This window comes from Podarcis cretensis, assembly GCF_951804945.1.
Source record: "Podarcis cretensis genome assembly, chromosome: 1".
Classification (NCBI taxonomy): Eukaryota; Metazoa; Chordata; class Lepidosauria; order Squamata; family Lacertidae; genus Podarcis; species Podarcis cretensis.
The window spans coordinates 55,620,877-55,646,804 of NC_137170.1; the positions used below are offsets into that span (position 1 = coordinate 55,620,877).

Sequence of the window (25,928 nt, forward strand, 5' to 3'; positions counted from 1 at the left end):
ACTTGTATGAAGACGATTAAAAAACTATTTGTGATCCGGCTGGCACTGTAGACAGTGAGATACACACACACACACACACACACACAGAGAGAGAGAGAGAGAGAGAGAGAGAGAAAAACAAAATACTTTCATTCATTCAGCCTTTATTGGCATAATCAGTAACAAAATAAACATAAAACAACATAAAAACTTCATCACAAAAGTAATTTCTAAATAAATGACCTCATTGTTTTTTTTCCAGAAATAAAAATACTTGATCATATAGTATCTCTAAAATTTGTCATCTCATATAACTCCATGAGTTTTTGGTGATCTCCAGCTGTTGTTTCTCTTGTTCACAAAGTCAATAAAAGCATACCATGCACAACATATATTTCATCTCTAGCATTCTGCATTTGCAAGGTGATTTTCCTTAAAATACTCTAACTCTATGGACATATGTTAACTTGACATCCACCTGTTTGCCACTGCCAAGTGCCCTGCTTATCAGTAAGATAAGATAAGGGACACGGGTGGTGCTGTGGTCTAAAATACTAAGCCTCTTGGGCTTTCCAATCGGAAGGTTGGCAGTTCAAATCCAACCTAGCAGTTCGAAAGCACACCAGTGCAAGTAGATAAATAGGTACTGCTGTGGTGGGATGGTAAATGGCATTTCCATACACTCTGGTTTCCATCACGATGTTCTGTTGCAGTTTAGTCATCCTGGCCACATGACCTGGAAAGCTGTCTGTGGACAAATGCTGCCTCCCTTGGCCTGAGAGATGAGCGCCACAATCCTATAGTCTCCTTTGACTGGACTTAACCATCCAGGGGTCCTTTACCTTTACCTTTACTAAATTCTTGATCTCTCCATCAAGTATTGATAACAATAATATTTGTTCTTTATCAATATTTTGGTTCCTTTGTTTCACATTCTTCTTTAACAATATACCAAAAAGTATTTACTATATTACACTCCCACCACATATGAAAATATGTTCCATTTATTTTATTACCCCTTCAGCTGTTATAGTTTATAGGTGTGGCTTACCTTTGGTGCAGTAAGATATAAGCAAAACAGTTTTTTAAAAATATTCTTATTTTTGTTGTCATTTTGCTAAACGTCTTCCATAACTTATCTTTTGATGACTTCAGATAAATCTGTTGTTGTTGTTGTTTAGTTGTTTAGTCGTGTCCGACTCTTTGTGACCCCATGGACCAGAGCACGCCAGGCACTCCTGTCTTCCACTGCCTCCCGCAGTTTGGTCAAACTCATGCTGGTAGCTTCGAGAACACTGTCCAACCATCTTGTCCTCTGTCATCCCCTTCTTTTTGTGCCCTCCATCTTTCCCAATATCAGGGTCTTTTCCAGGGAGTCTTCTCTTCTCATGAGGTGGCCAAAGTATTGGAGCCTCAGCTTCAGGATCTGTCCTTCCAGTGAGCACTCAGGGCTGATTTCCTTAAGAATGGAGAGGTTTGATCTTGCAGTCCATGGGACTCTCAAGAGTCTCCTCCAGCACCATAATTCAAAAGCATCAATTCTTCGGCGATCAGCATTCTTTATGGTCCAGCTCTCACTTCCATACATCACTACAGTGGTGCCCCGCAAGACGAATGCCTCGCTAAACGAAAAACCCGCAAGACGAAAGGGTTTTCCGATTTTTTAGCGGCTTCGCAAGACGAATTTCCCTATGGGCTTGCTTCGCAAGATGAAAGCCCATAGGGAAATCTCCGGGGACAGCGGGGAAGCACAGCGCGCCTTCTCCTCTGTTCCCGGACCTGTCCTGAAGGCTTGCGGTGGGAGGTCCGGGAACAGAGGAGAAGGCGCGCAGCGCTTCTCCTCTGTTCCCGGGGCTTGCGGTGGGAGGAGGGTTTTTCCTCCCCACTGCCAACCTTCAGAACAGCATTCTGAATGTTGGCGGTGAGGAGGAAAGCCCTCCTCCCACCGCAAGCCTTCAGGACAGGTCTGGGAACAGAGGAGAAGGCGTGCAGCGCTTCTCCTCTGTTCCCGGACCTGTCTTGAAGACTTGCGGTGGGAGGAAGGTTTTCCTCCCTACCGCCAACATTCAGAAGGCTGTTCTGAAGGCTGGCGGTGGGAAGAAAAGCCCTTCTCCCCCGCCAGCCTTCAGAAGAGTTCCCCGCAGGGCTCTCCAAGCTGCGGATAGCAGCCTGCTGCCCCAACCCGCAGCTTGGAGAGCCCTGCGGGGAAGTCTTGCAGGGCTCCCCAAGCTGCGAATGTCTGCCCCGCGCGAGGGGCGCTCAGCTTAAGAGCGCCCTTCGTGCGGGGCAGCAGGCTGCTATCTGCAGCTTGGAGAGCCCTGCGGGGAAGTCCTGCAGGGCTCCCCAAGCTGCAGATGTCTGCCCCGCGCGAGGGGCGCTCTGCTTAAGAGCGCCCCTGTGGGGCAGCAGGCTGCTATCCGCAGCTTGGAGAGCCCTGCGGGGAAGTCCTGCAGGCTCCCTAAGCTGCGAATGTCTGCCCCGCTCGAGGGGCGCTCAGAAGCAGAGCGCCCCTCGCGCCGGACAGCAGGCTGCTATCCGCAGCCTAGGCAGCCCTGCAGGAATTCTTCTGAAGGCTGGCGGCGGGAGAAGGGCTTTTCTTCCCACCGCCAGCCTTCAGAAGAGGTCCGGGGACAGACTGTCCCAGGACCTGGTCTGAAGGCGGTCTCCCTAGGAACACATTAATTGATTTTCAATGCATTCCTATGGGAAACCGTGCTTCGCAAGACGAAAAACTCGCAAGAAGAAAAAACTTGCGGAACGAATTAATTTCGTCTTGCGAGGCACCACTGTACTGGGAAAACCATGGCTTTAAACTATACGGACCTTAGATAAATTTCAGATAAATTTAGATATCTATAAATCCTTCTTTCATACAGCTTTAAGTCCCTCCAAAGTTTCTGTAGATTCTTCTACCAGTATACTGCTTGTTTGTTTTTAACACCAGGGGTGGGGCAGAATCTTCCATTAATGAATTAAAAATGTGTAAGATGCCATATTGCCAGACTCTGGGCTATTGGTATTGTCAGGGGCTCAGGAGCAGAAGCACAGGGAAGAGGGGAGATGGAGAGCGAAGGGGAAGAATCTGAGGGCAGCGTAGGAGAAGATGACAGTGGCCCGAGAGATTCCATGAGCCTCTCCAGCGAATCGGAAGATTCACAGAAGGGGGCGCCGGTGGCCAGGGCAAGGGGGGTCCCAAGGGGGACACTCCAGAAGCAAGGGGCCAGCGGGGACTCCCAGAGCAGCAGTTGGAGATCAGGACCAGCTTCCCCACCTGAGCATAGTGGGGGGAAGAGTCCCAGGTATCGGGGGTAGCGTCTCCCCCAGCAGGGAGAGAAGAGGAGTCAGGGCTGACCACGCCTCCATCGGAGAGTCAGGCAACGGAGGGGAGGTCTGGTCCAGCTAGCATCCCGGAAGAGGGAAGCAGTGACAGAAGCTGTGTAACGGTCAGGAGGAAGGTCACTGGGTTGGCGCGAGAGCCAAGTTCAAAAGTACAGGCGCGCAGGGCAGCAGAGAACGAGGATTGGGAACCGGGTCCTAAAGCCCGCCGGAGACAGGGGGAGGAGTCAGGGGACTCAGCGTCAGAAGAGTCCAGAAAGGGGAATGCCCCAGCGGACAGGAGGACCCAGAGGAGAAGAGAGCAGAGGAAGAGGTGGAGCAGGGCTAGAATCTTAAACTGGTGTCAGGGGGGAGGAGATTCAGACGGAACTTCGGCGGTCTAGGGTTTAAGACGTAGAGCTGCGCGCTACGGCTTTGGAATGGAAACTGAACTTCAATAAAGACTTTTGTATATAACGACGACCTGGCGTTGGTCCTCTGTGAGCTGGGACCTTGGGCAGCTCTGACAGGTATATTAATAAAATGCCAAGTCCTCAATAAATATTGTACCTTTTACATGATATCCTCTCATTTTAATGTCTCTACTCCCTTCTGCAGATTGTGCAGTTTGTTTACTCCTCTTGCTTTCTAATTTATATATTGTCTTCAAGTTTTGACAATAGAAAATAATTCATGATACAGAAAATATTTATATTAAATCTGGATTCCTTTCCAGGCTTGCTATGGACTCAAAGCTCAGGCACTCTATCTATCCCTTTCTTCACCATCTGTAAGGGCATAGCAAACTATGTAACATATTAATTGTGTGGCTTAAAACCATATCAGGGAATTATTATTATTAAGTCCTTGGCTTTGGGGTGAGGGAATTCTGTTGGGACCACAGCACATAGGGTGAGTAGCTGTAAGCTTTTCCATTCATAATGTGATCCCAATGAAAATCACTGCCATGCCGAAAGACTGGCTGCTTCTTGAGAACACAGACATTCTGGACTTAGAAGGATTTAATAATGCTTTTGGGTGGCATGCGTATTTGTGGTACGGCAAGGTTAAAGTACAGAAAGCATTTAAAAACCATATTGTCAGGAAAGTATTGTTTAATGTTTGGATAAGATATAAAGACTTATTGGAAAATAAAACCCCAAGGTGGTTGTCACCAATGGAAGTGAAGGCTTTTAAAAGACTTAATATGGAGTCCAAATGGCCAAAATATTGAGAAATTTTGGAACAAGAGGGAGATAAATTGAAATTGCAGAGTTTTGAGAAATTAAAAAACAAAGAGCGAGACTGGCTTCATTATTATCAGATAATGGAGGCTTACAAACTGGACAAGAAAATTGGATTCCAGGTGGAAAAATTGAAATTAGAAACAGAATTGCTAGAACCCAAAACTAAGGTTTTGTCAAAGATGTATAACTTGCTGCTGAAATGGAACACTCAGGATGAAACGGTGAAGTCTGCTATGATTAAATGGGCACAGGATGTTGGACATAATATTATGTTTGCTGACTGGGAACAGTTATGGACCACCGGTATGAAATTTACGGCATGTAATGCCTTAAGAGAGAATATTATGAAAATGATTTACAGGTGGTACATGACCCCAGTCAAGCTTGCAAAAATTTATCACTTGCCCGATCATAAATGTTGGAAGTGTAAAGAGACTGAAGGTACATTCTTTCACCTTTGGTGGATGTGCCCAAGGATTAAGGCTTTCTGGGAAATGATTTATAATGAAATGAAAAAGGTATTTAAATATACCTTCTTGAAGAAACCAGAGGCCTTTCTCCTGGGCATAGTTGGCCAATTGGTGCCAAAGAAGGACAGAATTTTTTTTCATGTATGCGACAACAGCAGCAAGAATACTCATCGCAAAATATTGGAAGACACAAGATCTACCCACTCTGGAAGAATGGCAGATGAAGATGATGGACTATAAGGGATTGGCAGAAATGACTGGCAGAATCCGAGACCAGGGGAAAGAGTCGGTGGAAGAAGATTGGAAGAAGTTTAAAGACTATTTGCAGAAATATTGTAAAATTAATGAATGTTAGAATGATGTTGGACAGAAATTAAGTGGTTTCCAGCTGTAATGCTTCAAGAGATATGGAAAATAAGGTCTTGAAATAAGTAAAAACTAATGGTGAGGATTTGCTGAATTTATAAATTTGAATTGGAATATAAGAAAGGGAGGTATGAGGAGGTCCGGGAAATAAGTTAAAAGAAAATAGGTAAAGGGAAATTTTATGTGTTTTTAGTTGTTTTTTTGTATTTTTGTATTTTTGTTGTTTCTGTTTTGTTGTTTTATAATGTATTCTTCTGGAAAATTTCAATAAATATCTTATATATATAAAAAAGAAAATCATTGCCATGCCATTGCAAAAGTAGGGCAGAGGGAGCATTCATTGGTGCCGATTGCAGTAAGTGAATTTCAGTGGAAATGCTCACACCAGGGATTACATTTTTTTTAAGGTTGTGACTGAAATTACATTTAGTAGAATATGTAGCCAGGTCCTTAAAATATCCTTAACTTTGCAGAATCATGCTGATAAAATATATAGGTGATAAAATAACACTGTATGTGGGTATAAACATATTTTAACATTTTGTAGTCCCTGGTTACTCTCAGAGATTTTCACACAGTTCTCACCTAAAATAGTATTTTGTGACATTGCAATGTTCTGTCAACCGAACGTCCTAAGGTCCTCTGACAGGGTCCAAGAGATGTGTGTTTTTAAAAGCCAAATATTTTAATGGAATTCAAGGAAATGGAAACTCCTTGCAGTGTTCTAAGCTACAATCTAAGTGAACAAATTGGCATGGGGAAATATGGTGCAAACATAATGCTATAAGAATTATGACTGTTAATTAGTTGTGGGCATCTTCTTCTGTCTTATTTGCCTTTGTAAATTCATCAACTTGTAAAATACCTCAGTGTTGTGAAGATAATAAGGGTTTGCATAGCTGATACCTTCTGTTTACCACACAAGGTCCTGAATTTGCTAGTTAGAATGGCACTTTTTAGCAGAGAGGGAATTAGTTGATTGACTCATGAGGGTCCTTTGGGCGAACCCTGATAAAACCATCAGATCAGTGTGACATTATACAACACAATACTAAGCAGCATTGTGTATGCTTTCTGTGATCACAAATCAGCTTTTGTGAATTACTTGCAATATATTATTTATTTCTCAAAGTCAAAGCATTTTCCCATTAAATAATTCAAATAGGGTTACCATATTTCAAAAAGTAAAAACCAGGACACCCTGAAAATTTCTGAGCCTTTTTTTTTGGGGGGGGGGAACTCCCCAAATTTGTTGAGCTCTTTTATACAAAAATGCCCCAAACCCATGATTTTTTGATTGACTTTCCTAAGATCCAGGACAAAGCACCACCTTTCACAAATTCCCTCCGGAAGTCAATTCTGCCTTTGAAATCCCAGTAATGTCCAGGAAAATCTGGACATGTGGCAGCCCTAATTAACACATCTCTCTAGCTAGATATCATCATGCTGTCCAACTGTAAAATATGGCGATGAAAAATATAGCTATAAGTTGTGTCCAATGAAGTTATACTCAGAGTAAACCCTATGAAATTTATGGACCTAAGTTGGTGATGTTTATTATTTTCTATTCTGAATACAACTACCATTGGATACAACCCTGTGTGGGTATCAGAGAGTGTTGTTAATCCATCACAGCAGTTCTAGTGCAACTAAGTCCAGCTGAGTGGATACAACTGCTCCTTTGGTTACATAACCACAGGTGAACCTGTTATGTACTGAAGTTCTCACCCTGAGCCAGCAGGGGGATACTGTAGATAGTTATGCAAATGAAGGATCAAAAGTGACATTCAGTGATAGGATAGTTTGTATGCAAATGAAGGATCGAAAGTGACGTTCAGTGATTGGATAGTTTTAGAAAGTTGCTACAGTTACGTTGTTCTGGAGCTCTATATAAGCAGGCTGACTAAGCTCTTCAGTTCAGTTCAGTTCTGGCCTCTGAATAAACAAGAGCTGATTGAAGAATCGTTGTGTCGTCTGATATGTTCGCCCACAACGTAACAGAACCATTAGGTGAATGCTTGCCTCCAGCAAACAGTCCAATTCAGTTCAAGACATAAAGAGCCCATGGATGAAGAAATGGAAGCATGTGACAGCTGCAGAAGAGGATCCTTCCCTTGCTTGTCAATCATGCCGAACAGTCAGGGGTGTGTAAATGTGATAGAGAGATGTGTATATGTATTAGTAAAAAGGGAGAGCATGTACAACACACTAGCCCACAGCACCCTAATCACTATGGGGGACAGACCAAGATTATGCTTGAGAGGCACCATTACTTACCAGTCTGTTTTAAGAGCTGCTTTGTCAAGTTTTGTGATTATGTTCACAGCCACAAGTTAGTGGAGAAAACAAATGCCTCCCATGAAATCACAATCTTGCTCTTGCAGTGGAGAGATTGTTAAAACACTTAAAGATTATCTGTAAGAGGATGATTAAGGACTTTATTGACCGGCACTATCATGTTGAACTGAGCCCAGGGACTATGCAAACCTGGTGCATAGTGGGAAGAATTTGCCCAACCTAGGATGAATCTGAGGTAGCCTTGGCAGTGCTTGCCAAGTCACCCATGCTCCTTTCCCCATAACTCCAGAAACCTCTGGGATCCACTATGTGGCCCACCCTCAAATTTATTTCTTATACCGCATCCATCTTACTGAGTTGCCCCGGTCACTCTGGATAGCTTCTGACAAAAATGCAAATAAAACAAAGTGAAAAGAAAAGAAAAATCAAACATTAAAAGCTTCCCCTCTTCCAAAGAATTATGGGAGCTGTAATTTGTTAAGGTTGCTGAGAGTTATTAGAAAACCTCTATTCCCCTCACTGAGCTCCCTGGGAAGAGAGATTGTTAAGCAACTCTTAACAAACCATAGCTCCCAGAATTATTTCCCCATGATTGTTTAAAGTGGTATCACAGTGCTTTAAATATATGGTGTGAATTCAGCCTTTGATACAGAATCCTTCTCAGGATCCAGCTGTCTGACTCTGTCCTTAATTCCTAAGCATGGTGTTTCTTTTGGCTTAAATATTTTAAATGGATCACTAATTTGGGCAACGTATCATTTTATGGTCCATGCATTAGGAAGAGCAATTATCACACCAGGTGTCCATGAAGCAAGACAAGGAGCCACATTTGAAAGCACAATTAGTACATTAGGCTCAGTGTTTTTCTATCGGATATTTCTTTTCCCCTACCTCAAAGGGGCATGTATGCTGAGGGTAAATTCATTAAGGAGTTCAGACACCTCGGTAATGCATGCTACGTAAAGGCCAATAAATAAAATAAAATACCAGTCCCACCAGGCACTGGCAATGGATATCTGAGAGTGAGTGTGCCAAATAGCTTTGAGAAGTGGGTAATTTATTCAAGACTCACAGGTGATTCATTTTGATTACTAAGCTTTAATGTTCTCTCACCGTTTCACAATACACATATCACATCTCTAGGCTTGACCATGCATAGCCAGGCCTCTCCTGAGCGCTCTCTCTCTCTCTCTCTCTCTCTCTCTGCCAAGCCCATCTCGGTACATCAAAAATAAAACTGTGCTTGTTCCCTTCCTTCTGACATGTGTTATTTCCCCCTCATCTGGATAGTTCACTTGCCCATTCACAATTTAAAGCATGGAGTCTCATATGCAAATTGATCCCCACAGTATAGTGTTTCTCCCCCTCTACTGGATATCTGCAGAACTGCAGGTGTTCCCCAGAGTAGTATTATATGGTACAAAGGATTCAGTTTTGCCAATATTGCACCTGCAATTCTGTGCCAAGAAGTATGTTGAATGGGACTTACTGCATATGGGATGTAAGTGTGAATAGGATCATTCTGCCAAAAGACAAACAAACTTTTAAGTTCTGTCTCATCCCTCTCCCCCATAGTTGCTGTGCAGTAGTCATTCTGTCTCACTGATATGCCATCTCTCAAAATGTCAAGCTCCAAAAGGAAATGTTCATAGAATACAAATACATCTCTGCCTTCAATGCCTTTTCATTCATACAACTGACTAGATTATGAACATAACACTAAATAATTAGAATTGTCCAATAAGCATGCAGACTAGAGTGGGGAACCTTAGGCTCATAGGTAGATTGTGGCCCCCAGTTTTCTCTATCTGGCCCTTGCAACTCTCCCCAGGCCCCACTGCTCACCAGATCTGCTTCACACCCCAAGTATTTTTTTTAGCTGGCTGGAATGTTTGCTTAGGGCTGTCACATTTCAAAAAGTGAGGGGTTTTTTTGGGCGGGGGGGGGGGTTGTTAAGTTTTTTTTTTTTTTTTAACGGAAATTTGCCAAAATCTACATTTCCGACACAGGTTGCCATTTTCACAGACATTTCTGTGATTTTCACCTGGACAGATTCCGACAGCCAAATCCTGAATTCCGGTCATATGGCAACTCTAGGTTTTCTTGAACTCTGATCTTGCCTCTTGCTTTGCTGGATAATGTATAGAGAGGGGTGTGGGAGCAAATGTAGAAACAAGCCTAATCTACAAAGGTAAAGTTAGTTGTTCCTTTCACTTTTCCCACCAGTGGCATGTGACCCTCAGAAGGTTACCCAGAAAGGAATCATAGAATTGTAGAGTTGAAAGGAACCTCAAGGGTCATCTAGTCCATTTGGCCCATGGCTGAAAAATGTCCCTCGTACCATGTGTAGATAATGATGTATTTCACAGTATAGTTATTTTAGAGCAATCTAATTAAATTCTGTTTAGTTGTGGATTTTTTTTTTTTAATGGAAATGAAACTTTGAATGAAGTATGGGACAAAGTGAGGTGGAGATATATATTTCTGTTTTCTTATGCAGAAGACTGGCTGTGGAATCCTTCTGAAAGCTTTCCCACATGTTCACAAGATCAGCTCAAGTGGTCCTGAAAACTTAAAGATGTTTGGCACTTGCTTTTGTGACATTTTCTGTTTGAGAGCCAATGTTGTATAGTGGTTAAGAGCGGTAGACTTGTAATCTGGTGATCCGGGTTCGCGTCTCCGCTCCTCCACATGCAGCTGCTGGGTGACCTTGGGCCAGTCACACTTCTTTGAAGTCTCTCAGCCCCACTCACCTCACATAGTGTTTGTTGTGGGGGAGGAAGGGAAAGGAGAATGTTAGCCGCTTTGAGACTCCTTCGGGTAGTGATAAAGCGGGATATCAAATCCAAACTCTTCAAACTCTAAATAGTGATGATTGGATGATGACCATGAGGCACTGGGGTTATCAATGAGTATCTGAAAATAACAAACAACAGGGGCCTGCTGGGACAAGGAGTCATAATCATACTGAGTGGAAGAAAATAGAATGTGGCAAAAGCTCTACTTAAGACCCAGAAACAGGAGGAGATGTGAACTCTCAGGAGGAAGGAAATGGATTCATAATGACAGAAGGGCCATAGCTGAGTGGCAGAGCATCAGCGTTCCCAGTATCTTCTGCATAGGAGTAGGAATCTCCTCTCTGAAACCCTGGAGAGCTGCTGTCACTCACAGTAGACAATACTGAGCTAGATGGACCAAAATGTTCTTCACTACTGGATTTGCTTCCACAGGAGGCACCGATGCCACTAATTTGGATGACTTTTGAAAGGGGTTAGATATATTAATGAAAAATAAGGTTATCAGTGGCTACAAATCTTGACCATGTTCTACCTCCAACCGCAGGAAACAGTATTCTTCTGAATACTAGTTGCTGGGAAGCCACAGGATGCTAGACCAGATGGGCCGCAGGCCTGAGACAACACAGCTGCTCCTATGCACTTATTCCAGGTAAGGCTGACTGGCTGGAACACTGAAAAGAAACTGCAATGTTTTGGGATCCCCAAGGATTATTGTAGGGAAACAGAACAGTTAAATCCATCTTGACCCTGCTGATGTCTGCGGTGGCTTGGTTTCTGGTTGCAGAAGAATGAACAGGTGCAACATTTCTCTCCGTGAGTGGCAACACGTCAGTGCTGAGTGAATTGCTCCCTACCGAAACTGTCATAGGTTAACACACAACTTGATTGGTGTTTAACACTTGTATGTCACTATGAAGGGCACAGTGCTATTATCTATGTCTGAAGAAGCAGCAAGATGAAATGTTTCTCTGGCACTGGAGGCAAAATTTCTTAAAATGACAAGGCTTTTCTTCTTCCTTAGAAGTAGAGAGGAGTATTTATGATATTGAACATTATCAGCTGACAGTACAGTTTATCCCACTATTAGCATACACCGACACTTGGCTCTGCCTTTCCTTTCTTGGTCTGTCACCATTGCTAGGAAACACCATTTCTTTGATCATAGAATGTCATGAGCCTTAATACTAACTGTGTGAGGTAGACATTTGTAATTGGCACATATTATCATGTAAAGTTAGATATATATGGTGGAACTGAACACCTCACTGTGGTGAACATTGCCTTTAAGTTGCACCTTGCCAGACAGACAACCTCGTCCTCTTCCCTCCAACATGCTGTTCTGGGAGTTCTCCTGACCCCCTTAGAGCTACTCAGGTGTTGTTGATGGATGGAAGAGGGGAAAAGCCCCTTTGTGCAAGTGGAAGCCCTTGAGCAGGGCTGCCAGGACTTATTAGGTAAATTCCACCCATAGATAGCCAAGTAAGTCATATTGAGGGTAGATGTACTCAAATCACTGGGCTTCCTCTGGATATGACTAGCACTGGCTATCATGTATATCAGGGATGTCCACCTTCCAAGAGACTGTGATCTACTCCCACTATAAAAACATTGGCAGTGATCTAAAGTTGTTGAGCTTCTTCTGGGGAGGCTTCAGCAAAGTTGTTGAGCCTTTTTTTTGGGGGGGGAGGGTGATATATCAGGATCACGAGATCGACCAGGGTCGCTCCACAGTCAGTTGGTTGATCATGATCGACCAGTTGGACATCCCTGATGTATATGATATGATTCAGACATGGCATGCAGATAGCTCCAGAAGATTCAGGTAGTGAGCCAGGCCACATACTACAAATTAAGACAACTGCTAATGTCACTAACCAAACTTATATACCTGGCATTTCTGTCTAGAATAGAAGTGTTACATCACTGGAGGAGGAATTGATTGTGTGACATTCTTTGTGCTGGTGCACCATTTGGCATATCCAACTGTATTATTTTCTGAAGCAGCAAGCCTTTCATCAGGCTGTTAAAGTCATGGAAAGTTCTGCCAGTTCTGAGTTACATTCATTCACTCCTGTTTGCTAGAGCAACAAGCCTTCTGTCAGACTGTTGAATCTTTGAAAGTTTTATGTTGCATTAATACAGGCCTATTTTACCCAGATGGGACGCAGGTGGCGCTGTGGGTTAAAGCCTCAGCCCCTAGGGCTTGCCGATCGAAAGGTCGGCGGTTCGAATCCCTGCGGCGGGGTGCGCTCCCGCTGCTCGGTCCCAGCGCCTGCCAACCTAGCAGTTCGAAAGCACCTCTGGGTGCAAGTAGATAAATAGGGACCGCTTACCAGCGGGAAGGTAAACGGCGTTTCCGTGTGTGGCTCTGGCTCTGGCTCTGGCTCTGGCCAGAGCAGCGATGTCACGCTGGCCACGTGACCCGGAAGTGTCTCCGGACAGCGCTGGCCCCTGGCCTCTTAAGTGAGATGGGCGCACAACCCCAGAGTCTGTCAAGACTGGCCCGTACGGGCAGGGGTACCTTTACCTTTACCTTTATTTTACCCAGGGAAATCCCATTGGCTTTTATTTCTGCTACAGCCACTTTATTTGCATTTTATTTGCATACACATCTCTCCAAACTGATGTCAGTGATCTGGATTTTGAACTCTCTGTGTCCCAACATTTTATGCTAATAATAATAATAATAATAATAATAATAAAGAATAATGTTATGACAGTTTCATTTTCCTTGCTATTTTTATTGGTTTTCTATGGGGTTTTATGACAATGAACATTTATACTTATCTGATTGCAGGGTGTTTATATGTCTTTCTGTTAATCATTCATTCATCCCATAATTTTCAGCACATTTCCCTGTCAGTTTACTAACCACAAGAAGTCTGGTGCTTTGTGGTGGTGTTTACTTTTTGAAGTGGATTTTTAGTGTTAGGCCAACAGGAAGCTGTAATCCACTTTAATTGTGCAAGTCTAACTTTTCAATATGTGCATTTCAATATTGCCTCCTGAAAAATAGTGACTGTCACCATCAGTTCTGCGACAGACATTTGTGTAGCACTATGTTTTGCAAGCTTTTCTGATGGGTTAAAAAAGAAAGTGTTTTCCCACACTTTCCAGTGCATTGCCTCATCATTTTCCTTATCACAAAGAGTCCTTTGCAGAAGCGGTTTTGTTGCAGAAAAGCTCAAGAACCAACTGTAACTTGAATTTGCGAATTCGTGATTGAATCCTGCTCCAAAAGACCTAAAAATTTAAGATGTGCCCCTCAGATGAAAAAGGGAATTGAAATTCAGTTCTGTAGCACAGTAAAGTTTGGGCTTAATTTGGGCATGTTCTTAAGATGGCTAAATATTTTGAAACTAATCCTTACAGCTTCCTTCAAGGAGCATCTGTTTGAATTGCAGAGAAATTAATAGCATCCATTTTAGAATAGCTTAATGGATAGCATCACTCAATGTAGGCTGGGAGAGCAAGGTTCTAGTCTCCATTTGGGAGCACAGTTAAACTATAGAACTCACTCCTGCAGGGGGCAGTCACGACCATCAACATGGATGGCTTTAAAAGAAGATTAGACAAATTCATGGAGGAGAAGGATATCAAAGGCTACTAGCCATGATGGTCATACTTTTCCTCTGGGGTCAGAGACAGTATCCTCCTAAACACTAGCTGCATGGCAAAAGGCAAACTGAAGCATTAGAACTGTTACCTTTTGCTAACAGGGTCCCTTAAGGCAAGCAACTAGGCACAGAAGTTTCTGTCATCAATAATGGCTGCCACCCTAATAACCTTATTGTGCAATGTATGCTGGGATATCACCCATTCATGTGGTCCTATCTTAAAGTTGAAAAAGTGTAGGAGTGTCTTCACAATTATGACTGTTAAAATGAGTGCCACTGGAGCACTGCGTGCAGCTAACAACAACAACAACAACAACAATATTTATACCCTGCCCATCTGGCTGGGTTTCCCCAGCCACTCTGGGTGGCTGCCAACAGAATACTAAAAATACAATAAAACATCAAACATTAAAAATGTCCCTAAACAGGGCTGCCTTCAGATGTGAACCAGCCCTAAAATAATATTATCAATAATCAGTCAGGTCTTGTATCCATAGCAGTGACCGTAGGAGGAATGATCACTGGGAGAAGCGCGGAGAGAAGAAACCATGGTGCATCTGCACCAGCACAACCAGATGCCTTCATCTACCCCAGCTGCAACAAAACATGTCTCTCCTCTATCGGTCTCTACAGCCACAGCAAATGCTGTAACTCTCCAACAGTGTGACTTCACCCCTCAAGGTGCATTCTTCTGTTATCTCTTGAGACAGACAGATGCCAGCCATTAATTATTATTCATGTTTTATATCCATTTTATCAATTCTCTTCTTATGGGTGGAACCATCAGTTCTGCTGCCAAATGAAGTGCTCATTTCACACCTAATTTGGATTAACCTTAGAACTGTCAAGTGTTTTGCTTCCAACTTGTCTGAAGTCTAGTAAGAAAAAGAATAGTTCTGTTTCAAAACATTTCTTCCTAGGGACACAATCGTTAGACATAGCTCCTAATTATGTTTACTACACACCTCTCATTCTCTTTCTGCTGAATAAGGGGAAAAGGCTCTCCCCCTCTTTTTCTGCTGACCCAAACGATTTTTCTTTTTGCCATGATGCCCAAAGACACTTAAAACACCATTGTTACATGACAATAGGCTGTATGCATTTGCATTTTGAACATGAGCTGCAAATCCAAATATCCAAGGGGTGAAATAATGAGCTTCACCTCCTTTCTTACGAAATGTGCTACACTCTGTTCAAAATTAGGTTGTCAGCTGTCAACCCAGGAATTCCAAACAAAGAAAAAGTATTCTAGCACCTTGTCCTCTGCCCAATTCTGCCACAGAACCCTTACCATAGTGGATGTGCAGGACAATGTAAGAAGCATATTCTTTCAGATAACCTGGTCTTAATTTGTGCAGGAGTCTGGAAACTAATAACAAAACCTTAAACTGGACTCAGCAGCAAGTTTTCTGCAGGTATTTGGTTGGCCACTGTGAGAAGTGGATGCTGGCCCATTGGCCTGGTTCAGTAGGGACTTCATATGTTCTTGGAGAATGAGGGGGCAAGTATGGGAAAGGGGAGATGAAGGCTTGATTAATACTGGAAATGAATATAGCAAGTCAGTAGAGAGTCGCTTTAACCAGTCACTTTAACTAGAATTATCCTATTTAATCACTGACATTTGGTATAACTAAAGTGACCGATGTGTCTGCAAGCAACATGAAAAACACACCAGTTTCTTAGTATTTAAACTTGCCTGTTCACACACTTACTAATCACACTTGTATTTCATACTCTCATTTGACTTGACCACATCTTTCTGGAATTTTGTTGGATTGATCTAAGAATAAGTCTTCATTGGGTCTAGGTCTTTTTGCATGTGTTCAACTCACAAATCCATTCTGTCCTGTTACTGCACAAGAATTTGTATTTATATTTCCATTTAAATGTCTTTTTTTTTTAAAAAAATTGTTGTCTCAAAATATGCATGACTGATGCTTCTTTGATTTGATAATGGGGTTGGAAGACAAAGGAAAGTTGCAAAAGTTGGTAGAAATCTAAATTTCAATTTCCACATTATTCCAGAAGGTGCCAGACCAGGTCATAGCAGAATTCCCAAAAACTGATTTTCTCAAGCATCCCTCATGTCAGGGCGACCCAGGTCCTTGGCGCTTCTACAGATTATGTCAAAAAAGAACATTTCGTCTTTTCTTTTTGCTACAGCTTTTGAAATCCTGCAGATATTAAGCTTCTTATATCTGGCAATTCATTAGAGTATTCAAGTGTGGCCAAAAAGCTCTGAGTCACTCATTTGCATTTATTATACACTCAACTTTTTATGCAATAATTATTTAAGGTAAATACACTTTTAAAATCTCTCCTGCATTATCTGTTACAGGATTTATTGTCACTCTCCTTCCCAAGACAGGGTAGTCTGACTTTAAGCTGAATAATGTACTCTGAGTGTCATAGGAAGTAGCCTGGAAGTGCAGGACAAATGAGCATGTTACCTGAAGAATAAAAATGTATTTTGTGGAGAAATGAAGACAGGTGTGGGAAACCTCTTTGAGCTCATGGGCCGCATTCCCTTTATGCATTCTTCTGAGGGCCAGATGGGTTAGAGTCAAAAGTGGAGCAACAAATGTAAGTTTTAGCATTATGCACTTGGCTAGTTTCTACACACACTAACATACTCTCCTCTATCCTCTATCCAGACAAGCAAAAGGCATCAGAGTAAAATAAAAATAGCCAGTTTACTATTATCACTTCCCAATAGTTTTCTCATTCCTCCAAGACACTGACCCTTGACACGTTATCAGCCTACAAGCAGCCTTCTGAAGTTCTTTCGCTTCAGTTTGAGTTGTAATTTAGAGGCACTGGGGGGGGGTGTCTGCTGTTTTCGTAGCTATCCAGCAGTCCTCAATATGCCAGTGTTGGTTTTTACTCCTGCTGTTTCCGCTTGCAGAACCATGGAGGGCTTGGCTAAAATAGCCATTCCTAGAGTTCAAGGGAAACAGCCTCCACCCAACTCCTGCCAACATTTGCTACTATTATCTCTACTCAGAGCTTATCAGGCACTGGCAAAGAGCCAATGTTGTTTACTTGTAATATGGCCACTTGCCATTATACAAATCTGGCCACAAATAACTAATAATAATTTTTCATATGAATCAGATTTCAAAAATTGTTATAAAAGCTATACCTCTATAGTAATAGGATCTCCATAGTAATTGTTAGTATGCACTAGTACATAAGGCTGGCGCAGACTGCCTAACTCTCCAGTGAATCATCTGCTCCATCCAACTTCCTCACTTTCTACACTGACGAACGTTGTCCTCAATATTATTCCAGCAGTTCTCAGTGCTGGCATTAACTTCCTCCTCCTTCAAGCTTACACTTGTTGATACTTCAAATGTTGCTTCAAATCAAAGTTGAATGATTTTTAGAAGCAATTCCCCATCATGGTACCCCAAGCGGGCCACAGGGGTGAACATACTTGTGGAATACCTATAGAAAGAAAATGTTTACTTAAAGTGGCACCCTAATAGTGCAGATCAGTAATAGTGCTCTCAAGGGCACAAACAAAATACTGTCTTCTGGTAAACTAAGCTGAACAGGTCATTTTAATGGTGGGTGATTCTGTCAATTTCTCTTTCTCTCAATTTTTCATTTTTCCAATCTTGAGTTCAATTCATATCACCTTGCATTTTTTTTTTAAGTCTTCATCAGGATTTTACTGTGATTTCCTCCTTACATCCATATTTTGTATGCAATTTTGCCAAACAACCACATTTTAGGGAAACAATTTCCCTAAATATAATGCACTTTTGTATGTGACCCGCATATGCATTTTTGTAGACACTACTTGGCTTGGGAATTGCACTGCAAAAATTCAGAGAAGTGCAAATTTCAAAGGATGACTGTGTTTTGGTGAATGTGTGATTTCAGAAAGTGCAAATTAGGTAGGCTTGCCTTTAAATGTGCACTGAATCAATTTTCCTCCGCACCCCTGGTTCCTGTCTAATACAGTCAAACTTTGGTTCTCAAACGGCTCCGTTTTCAAACGTTTCGGCTCCCAAACGCCGAAAGCCCAGAAATAAATGCATCAGTTTTTTAAGATTCTTCAGAACTTGAATGTCTGACATGGCTTCCGCTTGAGTGCAAGCTGCGCCTTGGTTCTTGAATGTTTCGGAAGTGGAACAGTCTTCCGGAGCAGAATACGTTCGACAACCAAGGTTTAACCATACCAAATATGTCCATTAGTATGATTGGGCTTCTTTGTGAAGAAAAAAAAAATGTAGGAAAGAATCAGATATACGTAGACCAAGAACAGGCCTACTCTACACATCATCCTATCTCAACTTAGTAGTAGCTTCCACTGCCTCAGAGGATGTAGCCTGGTACAGTCCATGTGAAATTTTTGTTAGAAAATATCTATTTTTCAATTTGGCAGGATTTGTATATTTAAGGCAGGGGTGGGGAACCTTTTTCAGCCATAGAGCTGCATTCCTTTCTGAAGTATGGCCGGAGGTAAATGTGGCTGGAGCAATCTTTGTACAGTCAGCTATTTTCTACACATGCTCACATACCCTACTCAGTCCTCCATCTAGGCAAGTGAGAAGCATTACTGTAGTTCAAGGAAACATTTCAGCTGGGCAAAAACACTCAGGGTGTAGAGCAGGGCCAGGGAGGGATGTGACAGGACTTTGGTCTTTCAAATTTCGCCTTCCGTTTTGCTCAATTCACTGCATCACATTTGTGACACTCTGCAGTGCCCCCTAGGCTTGATGCACAGAACCGGCTGCACTGCCCCAAATCCATCTCTGGGTGAGACAGTGAGGGCTAAGGAGAGGTCTGAGGGCCAGACAGAGAAAATCGCTGTAGACTCCTGGGCCTGGACTTCCTCACTCCTGATCTAAGAACTCGAGCTCTCTCATCCAAGGTACAGTGGTACCATTTAAGCTATGTTGCACAACTGCCTGCCTTCAGAGTCTTGCTGTGTTCCTCCTGAACCAGAACATCTAACACTAGTTTCATTAGACACACCTTACAAAAAAGAGAGTATGGTGTGGCAGTGAGAGTATCAGATTGAAATTCCTATTAGGCCATGACACATACCTGGGGACTTTAGACTAGTTGATATCTCTCAACCTAATCTGTGTCATAGGTTTGTTGGTGATCAAATGGGAGGAACTGAATAGGCCACCTTGAGCTGCCTCTTGGAATGTGGAGAGATAAATATATGACAAAAACAAGTGTCTTCTGGTCAATGTGTTGAACGTGTCACCTTTATTTAGTTAACTAACGTTCAACTTTGGAAGGCCCATAGCTCCATGGTAGAGCCAGGGCCAGATTGAGGTTTATGGGGCCCTAAGCTACTGAAGGTAATGGGGCCCTTCATATGTCCAGCTGTCCTTTGTCGACAACAAATTGTTGCTGTTTTTTGTGTTGAATATATGCTATACGGTAATTTATGGACCTAATAGGTATCTAAAGCCAGTTGCACATAACAAAATATGTATTTTATTAAAGTAATTGTTGAACTGAAATACAATTAAGAATAAGTTTATCTTACATTTTGGAAATGTACATCCAGGGTTTTTTTTCCCTTTAATTTTTTGGGGGGCCCCCGAGAGAGTGGGCAGCTTTCTGTAACCTGTGCTCTATGATTCTATGATTCTATGATTTACAAATAACTTACCTTAGATGTGAATCACTGACCTCCGTTGGGGTATCCTGTCCCACTTTATAGCCTTATAGCTAAACCAGTATGCAGAGACTTCCCTGAAGTATGTGTATGCTTGTTTGTCATAAGTTTCTCCTCTCGTGGCTCTTGACTGAGTCATATCTAGCAGCATCTGCTGGATAGATCTGGGATTGCAGCCAAGAATAATTTACCTGCTCAAACGCCGAGCAAAGCTTGGCACAAGCAGTAGTGGCTTCGATATTCTGGGGGAACAAATTCCGCTGCGTGCAGCTCTACACATGAATTTGTACATGGATGATCAAAGATGAATGCACTGGTGGGGACAGCCACTGCTCAGCCAACCTTTTACTCTCTCCTCATTGCTCCAAGGCATCTCATTAAAGCCAAGGCATTGTATGAAGAACTTCACATTCACATTCCTGGTTTTCTTTTATTTTATGGAATTGGGGGACGAAAGAGTAGAAGCAAATATCCCATTGACACTGAGGGAAAACAGCTGAGAATGAAACTGGGCTGTGGAATGGAAGAAACTGCACCAAGTTTTGACTAGTCTTGGTGCAGTTTTTCACTCTTACTCCAACCGCACACCCCCAGACCCCCCCCCCAAAAAAAGCCCCAGGTGATATTTCTAATTTCTTTCCTAAGGATATAGCCATTTGAAAAGGTAGATAGATAGACAGATAGATGGTAGATGGTAGATGATAGATGATAGGTAGATAGATAGATAGATAGATGATAGATAGATAGATAGATAGATAGATAGATAGATAGATGATAGATAGATAGATAGATATAGATATGAGAGAGAGAGAGATGATTTCAAGCACAGCACTGAATGGCCATTTCCACGTAGTGCTTCAGGTGTGGAGCCAGCAGACCTTAAAGATTGCCCCAGACTCTTCAGAGCCTTATTTACTTAATTTGTCTCTCTTTCAGTGAACATTTCTTTCTCTCTTAACTGCCAAGGCATGGCTGTAGGCTTTCAGGGAATTGAGCACTCACTCTCCTTTATATCATCTATCAAATAAGATCCCTGCCTCTGATCTTCCTTAACAGAAGTAATCCAAATAAATTCTTCCTTTGCCAAATGTGGAAGCTGCCTTCATGGAGCAAGTGCAAATGAATTCACAGAGTGCTCCCCCCTCCCCTAGAAAACATGCAGGCACAGACCTGCTCTCTTCCTCACACACTTGTGCACACACACACACACACACACACACACAGAGAGAGAGAGAGAGAGAGAGAGAGGCACACAGACTACGTAGAATGCCTTGAAGAAACTGTAGCTAACCACCTTATTAGTATTCCTCTCTCCACTGTGTTTCACTTGCAGCAAGGGAGGGCTGAGCAAAATGCAGTAGAACAGGGACAGAGACAGAGCTGGCAATCATCTCAATGCAGGCTGCTGGATGTAGGGGGTGGAGGGGGGATGCAGCAAAGCAAGATTAATAACCTTGCCATAATCCCGTGCACCCTGGCAGGAGGTGCCTCTGGTGACCAGTCCGTCCCTCTCTTGATTAATTAGACAGCGTGAGTGAGTGGCTGGCAGTCCACCTGGCTTTTTTGAGGGGGTGGGGGGCTGCCTGCATTTGCCGTTCTTTGAAACCTCTACCCATCAGGGAAGGTAACAGTGAGACGTACCATCTGCAGCATACACAGCCGCTATTGGAGGCTTACCACTGACAGTTTTGCTATACAGTTTTGGTGAGCAAGGAGCAAGGTGTATTGTGCAGAGGGGGGATTTCTATCATTGGGCCACTGATTCCTCCCCCCCCATAGTGTTTGAATTCTGGACTTACTTTTGGCAAAGTCTCTTGGACACCTTTTCTCTCCCTCCCCTCCCCAGGGTTGGATGATCAGGAAATGATGGACCATCTGAAAACTAATTTTTGTGCTCCTGTGTGACTTCGGGTACAGCTGGAGGAATTTTAATTGCCCTTGGAGAAGTTTTATTCACAGGGGGAACTACCAGAAAGGTAAGTTGAGAGGTGTTGCCACCTTTTCCTTCCTTCCTTTTCCTTTCTGTTCTATGAGATTTTTTCCATGGTTGAAAAAGAGATTTGGATATATAGAGACAGTGCCTAATGCCATGCTGGAGTTGCCTCTAGGTTCAAGTGCTTGTCTTTTACAACTCCTTTGCTCTTTCTTTGATGGGCAGGATAGCACCTTTCAAAGAATCTTGCATACTGCTGATGTACAACGTTTTGAAAATGTATTTTGAAAGCTTGTTTTAGAGGATTTCTGTGGCTTGTGAAAAAAAAATAGTGTATAGTATACACTAATAGCCCACCTTCCTATAGCCTACCTCTATTGAGGCATTAACTTGGATTTGAGTCCTTGTGTTCCCTTAGCTGGTACTGGGTTGTTGTTGTTTTACCCCTTTCTCCTCTGTGCATTTCTGCCTGCTCAGCTGAAATGATGGATATGTGGGTTCAGAAAGCTGCTCCTGCTACTCTTGGCTAGCATAGATTGATAGCAAAATGGGAATTAGTCAGGGTTTGTGAGCTGCTGCTTCTTATATAAAGTTTCTCTGTGATGTCTGTGTCGCTGGTGGGACTTGGGTACACAGATTTATCTTCATAGGCTGTCTTTCTTTTTCTTGCCAGGTCAGTATGTTAGCCACATCTGATTTTCCTAGCCCCTTTCAATGTTTGTGCAAAGATGAGATGCATATATATATATATCTAAAGCAACACTTGGACCACTGTAGACAGAGTGTTTCCCTGAGTCTGGTGGTTTAGCTTTCATGTTCATCCTTGCTTCGTGTACAGGTGTTGAAGTGAAGGATCTGAGATTCTCTTAGCCTTTTCCACCTTGCAATTAGTCTTTCAGAGTGAAATGTGATTGCAGTGGAGTGACACGAAAGGACTCCTTCACTGGAGTATTTTGATTGCCACACTGACATCACATTGGTTTTTCAAGAGGCTGAGGGACCTTCTGTAAATACAGGAGTAACGGTTCCCAAGAGGGCTTGCTGGGAATATCTTGCTCCATCTTAGTGCATACATGTGAATTATTGGATGCAGTTTGAGACACTCATTGGATGTGAGATGTATACAGTTAGGAAAAGGCAGAGGTTGCATCATGTCACGAGCGATCTTTTTATGCAAGTCTATATACATATAATGTTTAAATGGTGATATTTGATACTTAACCTATCAATAAAGGCAAAACTACTTGATTGCCTTTTTATTTAATATGTTCAATAAAGAGAGTTTTATTTCCTTAAAGGCTGTAGTACAGTTAAACTGAAAACTTAATAAAAAGGCTCTGTCACAGCACAAATCAAAGCGCCTAGTGATGCAGTGTGTGTGTGTGTGTGTGTGTGTGTGTGTGGCTTGCCTGTCACTTTCTCCTTGAAGGTTTAGTGATTGTTTTTGCAGAAAATAGATTGAAGAGGGGGAGGTGTTTAAAGAAGGTAAGGTAAACCCAGATGCATTTTCCTTTTCATCTCCCGAAAGCAATATGCCAGCCTGCCATTCGCGTTGCTGCTCTGAAATATGACATTCCAATCTCTCTCTAGTTAAGATGACATTTACTTTAGATTTGTTTTGCTTTGGCATTTCTTCTACAAACTGCTTGTCCTTCCATTCAACACAAGGATTGCAAATGCTTCATGACGGTATTCATTTTCTGGGTTTGAAAACATTTTACATACATCTTCGAAACAGTGTCTTTTGAGATACAAAGATCTAAGGTGATGGAGGAAACTGATGTTGCATGGGATACCCTGAGGATATCAAATCCAAAGGTGCAGAGAGGTAACAAGAGACAGTCTTGTGCTTTTACTTACTGAGGTTGAGCTGTCCTCAGCAGGAGTTTGGAAAGACTTTCTACTTGACATGAGGCAATCATTGAGTTGCTAAATAGGTGAATAGATGATGCTGTCATTTGTAGTTGGACCAAATTGCATGAAATTATCATATGAAAGTGAGAAGCATTTCTGTCCTGCAATGCTGTCTGCCTGTTAGTATTTGTTGGGCGCCTCTTAAAAAAACAATTTGTAACACTGCATTATTTCCATTTTCAACCTGGATTTCAAATCAGTGTAAGTTATCTGAAAGTCATACTGGATAGGATTTCAAATCTAGACATTCATAACTCACCGTCAGATAGCAAACATATTAACTTGGAAGTAAGGCTTGCTAAGTTCAATGAGACGTACTCCAGAGTAATGTGCCAATGAGAATGTAGCATTAAAACCCAACAAAACTGTGTTGGTACATTTAAATGTTGATGTCCCCCCCCCACACTTACTCAATTATCCTTTGAAATCCAGCAGAGCTAGACTGTATTGCAGAACTACACCTCAGCGAATAAAAAGGCGGTACAGACATATTCTGTGGCAAACTAGCTGATTTATGAAAATCCAGGAGCATTTTTGGAAGTAAAATAGAAACTTGTATATGGTCTCGGAGAGTGTTTCACTTGGTTTATTATAGGTATGGATTTTCTTTTTCAAGTGTGTATGTTTTCCCCCCATTTCAACAGTGCAGAAGATACCACAGTTCATTCTGTGGGTATATTGCTTCAAGTATTATGTAAAAGTACACCTTTCTATATTCTGGTACTTGTCAATGTGTTGCTATGGGAAAGTCTCTGAGATGGCACAAACCAAAGTAAAGTGATACTGCAGTGAACAGTCCTCAGCAAAGATGTAGGCGAAATGGAAATCTGAAAACATATTATCTAAACATTTTAAGAAATGTGGTTAACAATTTTTTAAAAGTTTGCTTCTTCCTCCTTGAGTAAGGTATGATCACTCAGTTGTTCCTTTTGCTGCTGAAATCATTTAGCCCTCCAGGCCCTATGACTCTTGCTCCACATCCGAAAACCCTAGGCACTTTACACATGAATTCTTCCTTTCCTCTGAAACATGCTGGGATGACAACTGGCAAGGTCATCTTGGAATGCTAAATAGGAAACAAACAAACATTGATCTACCAAAAGCACAAATTGTGTGGGCTGAGGATGATGCGTACAGCCAAGTGGTTAGTTATGTCTTCTTAGTATGGAATAGTATGTCCCATGGAAGTGATGGTGGTGGAATTGATGACAAATTGAACAGCTGTGATAGTTGAAGGAGTTACACCTAAAGTCACTGTGCTCATCTTTTTTTGACAATAAAATTCCCTTGTAGTGAATCAAATTATGCAGATGGTGTGGTTGCCAATGGGGAAAAATGGGTGTTAAAATAAGAACCACTGGGAAATTGTTTTTATTACATATAGAATTATTTAATTCCCCATATAACTTTCTGCTCATTTCAGAACAGCCAACTTATCCGTGTTTCTTTCCTTCAGCAGATGCCTAGGTTAAAGCTTATTAAAGAGCCTGAATGTAATCTTCCCACTCCTTGAAACAGCAGTCTCATAAGGACACCATCCCGGTGACCTAGGTACCTAGTTCGTTAAACCCCCTTTGAGCTCTCTGAACTTAGAGCACCTTTTTGCTGTTTGTCCTTTATGAAGTGTATGTCCGTTTTGCTCCAATTGGCTCCTGAAGAGACTTTTGGACCTATGCATTTACACCTTTTAAAACTTTTTCTGGTCAGTTTTACCAAGAAGCAGTCGCTTCAAGCATCAGATTGCAAAGGGAAAGCATCATTCTGCATTTTGTATTTCTTAAATCAGTGATGTCTTAGATCAGTACAGCTCCAATCATCCCGGCCTATAGGTCAGGCTGGGTGAAGGTGAAGCAGTTGAAATCCCACAACATCTGAAGAGCCAAAAGTTAGCCACCCCCATCTGAATTTATTAACTCCTGCCCAAAGCAAAGGGTGTGACCTGGACCTTTCACATCAGGTGTAAAATGCCTAACTCTAGCACTGTTTGTTTGCTCTGCTCTAAAACTGTCTCGTTGACTAGTCCAAGTCATCTTGTCAATGGTAACAATGGTTCTCTATGCTAGGGATGGAAGAATGTAAACCACATGAGATATCTAACAGTTTATGGTTGCTGGGATTCTTCCAAGGGATGGAAGACAAAGTGGACCGTTGCCTGGTTCAGCAAGACACTTCCTTAAGAAATGTGCACATGAAGATCATGGAGCAGATACCAGATAAGTTTCTTAAAAGTGAAAAGGGTCCCAAGTACACACTGTTGCTTTATAAAATAGAAACAAAACCTTATTTATAATTTGGTGGTAGTTTCACCACTTTCTCATCTACTCATTCTTGGTGTTTTGGGTCA

At 42.2% G+C, this 25,928-nt stretch overlaps 2 protein-coding genes across 3 annotated transcripts in view; both read left to right on the plus strand.

The window, feature by feature from the left end:
- LOC307199214 (uncharacterized protein) overlaps positions 1–25,928 on the plus strand; it is a gene marked incomplete at both ends in the record, with an annotated part of 159,042 nt that overhangs the window by 15,078 nt on the left and 118,036 nt on the right. The gene's annotated exons all lie outside the window — the stretch shown is intronic.
- LRRC4C (leucine rich repeat containing 4C) overlaps positions 20,939–25,928 on the plus strand; it is a 621,269-nt gene continuing 616,279 nt past the window's right edge. Inside the window, exon 1 of one of the 2 annotated variants that reach the window (XM_079951502.1) lies at positions 20,939–21,713. The gene's annotated coding sequence lies outside the window, so the exon portion shown is untranslated. The remainder of the gene's footprint in view (positions 21,714–25,928) is intronic. The other variant, XM_079951500.1, reaches the window with a different exon arrangement.